Below are 6,432 nucleotides of genomic sequence, written 5' to 3' on the forward strand. Positions count from 1 at the left end.
TGGGGCCGGGGGCGGGCATAGTGGTGTGATCGGTGGCTCCCAGTATCCCATGGAATGGGGGGGCACTTCCCCAAGACAAGGGCCGGAGCTTCTAGAAGAACCTGAGTAATGGCTGCCGAGGGGACAGCACAGGTGTCTGCGCCAGCTGCCCAAGGGGTGCTGGTAGGCAGAGTGTAAGGTCACAGGAAGGGAAGTCGGCGTGTGGCGGAGGGGGCCCAGGCCAGAGATAGTCCTGGCATTTCACAGAACTCTGCTAGAGCCACGCTCCATGCTGGAGAAACCATGGGGGACTCACGGAGGAGGTGTTAAGGCTGGAGAGGAGATGAATTCACTCATTCATTCAATTTAAGAAATGTACCTGGTAAAGAGCAAAGCACTAGGGAGAGTCATAAAGCAGACGTGATGCTACCCATTGGGGTTTATAATCTAGTGGGGGAGACCTAACGAACGTACATACGGGGTTGTTTTTGGATACTGATTGCCATTATGAAGCAGGTATCGCAGGATGTTGGAGAATGGCAGTTCTAGGCAGATGGCAGCAAGTGCAAAGGCCCTGGGGTAGGTGCCTGGAGCAAGGAGGCCAGTGTGGCTGTGGAGAATGGGTAGTGAGGAGAAAGTGACAGGTGATGGGTTTAGAGAAGTGATGGAACTGGAAACTGGGGGACCCAGTGGCGTGCAGTCTGCAGAAGGATAGTGGTGCACAGACGGCCCAGCAAACTTAGCACAGTGTGGTCTGATTGATGCTGTCAGTGGGGAGGCCCTTGAGTCTGGTGGGGATGGGGTGGGGGGAAACACCCCAGCTGGGCTGCACAGAATGGAGGGACTCCTGGAGATCTAAGGGCAAATGGAATGGGTGCCCCTGGTGAGGGGGCCAGTTGGAGCAAAGGCTTAGAGGTCGTGGGTTTGGCCTACTTGGGGCCAGGTGCATGCCAGGCACCAGGCTTATCATCCCCTGACCCCGCAGAGCAGAGCTGGGCCCCATAACATACAATCTGTCCCCAACTCCTTCCGTCACCTCCCTGTCTGGCTGAGCCAGAGAATCCAGGTCCTTTCAACTCTTTCCCTCACCTTTACATCTAACTTGTCTCCATGTCCAGAAGTTTCTGCCAGCTAAACTGCCCCCCAACCCAGGTACCACACTCTTTCCTGGATCCTCCCCATGGCCCCTTTGCTGCTTCTGTCCTTGTCTTCCTATAGTCCATGCTCCACATGCAACCAGAATTTAGGATTATATGTTAATCAGAATTCAGCATAAGTGAGACCACGTCTCCCGGCTCAGAGCCCTCTGTGGCTCCCAGTTGTCCTAGAAGGAAAAGCCAATGTTATCACTGTGAACTATGAGACCCAGACTAGCCTCCTCCCTGTCAGCTGGACACACCAGTCACAGCCCACCACAGGCCCTTTTCACGTACTATGGGGTCCTCTAGCTTCTACCAGGTGAGTCCCACCTTCGGCTCTCAGCCCAGAGGTTTGAGATCGGGGAACCTGGAGCCTGCAAGCATTCTGAACCTGATTCAGCTGATGATGAGCGAGGATCAGAGACTTCTGGCAGGGGTTTTAGGGTCATCCATTCAGGGTGGAGCATGCGGGGCAGACCTGAGCCGGGAGAGGCTGGGCCAGGGGAACGGAGGGCGGGACAGAGACCAGTGACTGCAGTGTCCACGCGGACTGGGGCAGAAGGAAGTATGGTGAGCCGAGTGCCTGCACAGAGCTGGATCTGACCCCGGGACCCACTCGCTACTCCACGTGGTCGGCCCTGGGCTTTGAAGTGAGATGGCGTCACCCTGATGCAGGGAGGGGGCTTAGGGTGGACTAGGGGCTGCCTTCTCTGCACCTTCCCTGGGGGTCCCCGAGGGATCTCCTTGGGCCTTTTCCAGTGTCTTTGACTTGGAGATTTACAAATCCCCTTTTTCTGGGGCCCAGGACCGCTGGCCTCGGGTCGAGGAAGGGTCAGGGATCCCAGGGTCAAGCTGGGTGAGATCCTGCCAGGCGTGTTGGCTTTTCTTACCAGGGACCCGGACCTGTTCCCCCTGCCTCCCGGCCTGCTGGGTCTTAGTTTGCAAACACTGGCAAGGGGTCAAGGAGGTCAGCGTGGGACTCCCAGTTCAGGGGAGACGTTTGCTCCAGCTGATAAGGGCTTGAGGGCCCGGCAGGGGCTTGCGGGTGCTGTCAGGGTTATCTGGAGGGCCACTCGCTGCCAGCCCATTTCCTGTCGCTATCAGTTTGTGGCAGCCTCTGGGACAGGCCTCGGGGCCTTGAAAACACCCTCTGGGTCCCAGGCCCGAGGGCTCTGGATGGTGGCAAACCGGGGAGAGAGTTTCCAAAGTCGCCGGCTCCAAGCGGAAGGCAGGTCAGGCTACGGTGGAGCCTGGGTGGCTGTGACCGTGGCCACCAGCTTCGGCCACGGGGACTGTAAATAATGACCATCCCCCAGCCACTAACCTCCACTGCGCTGCCCCAGGTCAGGTCCAGCGCTGACCGCCGTTCACCAGTGGTCTCAGTCACCCTGGGAGTGGGCATTCTGGAAGGGGTCTGCCCTGGAGGGGAGGGGCCCTGGCCCCACCCAGCCCAGCACCCAGCCCAGCCGGGAGAGTGTGGCTTGCCTCCACCTCCTTCTGCCTCTTGGAGAAAGGGTCAGCAACTGCCCTCCAAGGGTAGGTCTCTCCGTCCCCTTAGCCTGTGTCCCTAACAGCCAGCCTAGGGGGCGTGGGCTCAAGGGGGGGGGGTCCGGGGTCCCCAGCTCCTTCCTCATCTGCATGTGTCCCATCATCCCTGGTCCCACACACCCAGAGGGCCAGGCACACGCACACACACGAATGCTTATGCACACATACACACACTTTCTCCTTTTCTCCCCGATCCCCACAGACACGCATCTGGACACACACCGACACAGACATGCACACTCATAGATGTGCACACATAGATAGGCACCACACAAATCACACACCCACACACACACATATCTATATGCTACACACGAACACACACGCACCCAGGTATATACAGGAATGCACACTCCCCCGTGCCCATGTGTATAGGCACACGTGTACACACACATGCAGACTCACACATGGTTCACATGCATGCACGCAGAGACACACTATACACGTTGCATATATAAGATGCACGTGTGTGTATATGTAGACACAGACATGAGGTGCGCAGGCGGACACACAACCACACGTATGTGCACACAAATTCATTCCCTCCCAGACACGCACGCACACATTCACTCACACATGCCACCCACAAGCCTGGAGCCGCTGCCGGGGTCTGGGGTCCACGTTAAGTGTGTCAGCGACATCCAGGGTTTGGAAGGACCCACAGGTTGGACCCACCTGGGAGGAGGGACGCGGGCGGTGAGCCAGGCCCGGTGGCTCAGAGGGTGCCGGTGGGAGGGTGGGGGGTGGGCTGGCTGAGGTCCCCCAGGGGCAGGGGCCGTGGCTGCAGACGGGACATCACAGACCCTCCACATCCTCCTGGCTCACCAGAAGGCTGCTGACTGCCACCGCTAGCCCCCCTGCTCTTGTCCTCCGGCCTTCGGGGGATGAGCCCCTGGGAGTGGCCCCAAACACAGCTGGGTGGGGGTTGGGCAAGCACCCCCTCCCTCACCCTTGGGGGTGGGGGATAACTTGGGGTGCGTGTTCCCCGTGGGATGCAGCTCCAGTGGCCCACAGCGACCATCAGCTCCATGATACCCCCTCGCCATCCCCTCCCTGCTCATCCCCGCTCTGTGCTGAGCTTCCTGGGGCCGTGTCCCTAGCAACCTGCGGCTTGCGGGGCATCTGCCCAGCCAGCCAAGCGTGATCACAGACCCCACAATGGGGATCAATGCACCCTGTGCCCAGGCCTGGGCAGTGCTGAAAATCTGTCGGCTCCCTGTTCCCCACGGGCCCTTCAGGCGGGTCCTGTTTCCCCCCTTTCCACAGGTGGAGGCAGGTGAACAGAGGCTCCCCCAACCCCCTGCCAGTTCGTGGGCAGGTGTCTGAGCCGGCAGGGGCATGAGGCCAGAGGACGATGCCGCAGTGGGGAGAGGCCCCCCCGGACTTCGGGGACTGTGGCTGCCACGGGAGCTGTGTGGGGTTCCAGCTGCGAGGGTCGGGGGCACTTCCTTTACTTGTTGGAGCCTCATTATCCCACTTTCCAGATGAGCAAACTGAGGGCCAAAGAGGAGAGAAGGAGAAAAGGGCTTCTCTGAGACTGCTGGGTTGTTGCTCCTGCTCCGGTGGTATAATCCCGAAGGGACAGGCGGGGTATGGGACCACACATCACCTCCATCTACTTTGCGGTGGGGGTGGGGCTCACCTGGCCCCTGGCCTCTCTGGTCCTCAGTTGCTTGCACAGATGAGATGATCCCTAGGTGGCACCTGCACATGCTCTGGTTTTTCCTTTGAGGAGCTGGCCTGCCTCACCCTTGAGCCACCCCCCCCCCCCCCCCCGCCCCCAGCTCAGCTCCATAGCTCAGACCATCAGCATAGTCTACTCCCCTGGCCCCAGTGATTGGCTCCTAGGGATAGGCGTGTGACCCAGCTTGGGTCAATGAGAGTCGGTCCTGGACTTCTACTAGAACGTCTGGGGAAGGAAGCTCTGCTGGGAAGCCAAGCTGGGAGCAGATAAGTCTGGAGCTGCTGGGAGGGAGGGGATGATGGGGAGGGACGATCTGAGCTTATGGAGACACTTCCTGAGAAGGAAGCCAGCACACGGGCAAGTAGAGCTGTGGAGTGAAGAAGAAATAGGATCTTGGTGACACCGTTGGGAACCCCTTGATCCAGCTATGCCTGAAGCTAGATCCTGGGCTTTTCTCTTATAATAGCTAAAAAATTCCCCCCCTTTCCATGAGCTTATTTCATTTTGTTCTTCTGTCCCTTGCAACCAAGATTCTGGACATACACAGTCTCAAGGGGCCTGCATTACTTAGAATTCGATTGAGTGACATACATGGAAAAACACAAAATAACAGTGCTTCTTAGCTACAAGTGTTTTCCCCATGTTTTAAAAAAAAAAAATCTGAAGTAGGCCGTCCAGAGTTTCAATGACAACTTCACAGTCATCAGGAACTCATGCTCTTTCTAACTTCCCATTATACTATTTCAGTGCATGGCTTCCTTTCTCAAGACTGTCTCGTAGTACAGAATGGCTGTGGTAGCTCCAGCCCTCGTGTCCAAGTTCCAAGCAGCAAAAGGAAGAAGAGGAACGTGAAAGGTGTACCTCAAGCTGAGACTTCCCTCAGAGACTTCCCAGAACTTGCACAGCATGTTCCTCTGTTCAGAACTCAGTCACTTGACCATCCCTCGCTGAGAGGGAGGCTAGGTATTCGGCTGGGTATAGAGTTACCCGGATACAGGAGGCCTTCTGTTATTAAGGAAGAAAGCAGAATGTCCCTTAGGTAGTAGACAACTCGTCGTTTGCGTCGGGCTCTTCCAGCAATAACGCTGTACGTCCAGGAGAATAACGGTCACGTGGCGATTTGTGAGGACTGTCACTGACCCAGCCTGTGTCTCCTCTCCACCTTCACTCCAGCCCGCGGAGCTAAGTCTACTATCATTTTGTGCCCATTTCACACATGGGGAAACTGAGGCTGGGAGTGCTCGTGGAACTTCGTCCCCTGGCTCCCTGGGGGCGATTCAGGGGTGACAGCTGAACTTCTTCCTCACTGATGTGTTCGAGTTTGGTGAACAGTCCTCCTAGGACGTGTCAGGCTCAAGTGGGACTTGAGACCCGAAGTGCTTTCACATGGGGAGCCCTTGAGTGGGGTTCTCGGTCTGGCACTCCTCGGAGGTATGGTTTGATATTCTCCTGTGTGCTGGCTCATTTCCTCATTGCCAGAACCCTCCCGCAAGGAGTGGGTTATTAGTCCCATTTTACAGAAGGGAAGACTGAGGCTCGGAGGGGCAAGGTGACATGGTTGGAAATGGCTGCTCCAGGCTCAGGTTGGTGTGCCTGGCCCCACGGCTGTGTTGCTGGCCTGCGGCGTCTAGGAGCTTACAGTGGAACCTCTTGGCCAGGCCTCCCACTGTACCCCCTGCCCCCCACCCCTCCTCCTAGGGCCATTGTCACCCAGGGCAAAGGGCCAGCTGCTTGGGCCTCCCCCATCTCGGCTGCTGCCTTACCACTGCCCATCCCGGGGTGATGGCTGTGTCACGGTTATATCACCTGCATGTGGGGTAAGCGCCGTGGCCACCCTGCCCGGGCCATGGCGAGGATGAAAGGAGGCCACGCACTGTAGGCGTGGCGGGGGGCAGGCACAGCGTGCGGGGGACACACATGGAATCCCCAGCCTCCACGCCCGCAGGGAAGCTGGGCAAGCTGTGGAGTCTAGAGGGGAGAAGACCACCCTAATTCCTATAAAGCTCGCCCCCTGCCTCTCAGCATCCTGCCTGTGGACACGGACCCGTGTTTGCTGTCCCATGAGACAGCCACCCCCAGCGT

The sequence above is a fragment of the Meles meles genome, chromosome 16, assembly GCF_922984935.1.
Source record: "Meles meles chromosome 16, mMelMel3.1 paternal haplotype, whole genome shotgun sequence".
Lineage (NCBI taxonomy): Eukaryota > Metazoa > Chordata > Mammalia > Carnivora > Mustelidae > Meles > Meles meles.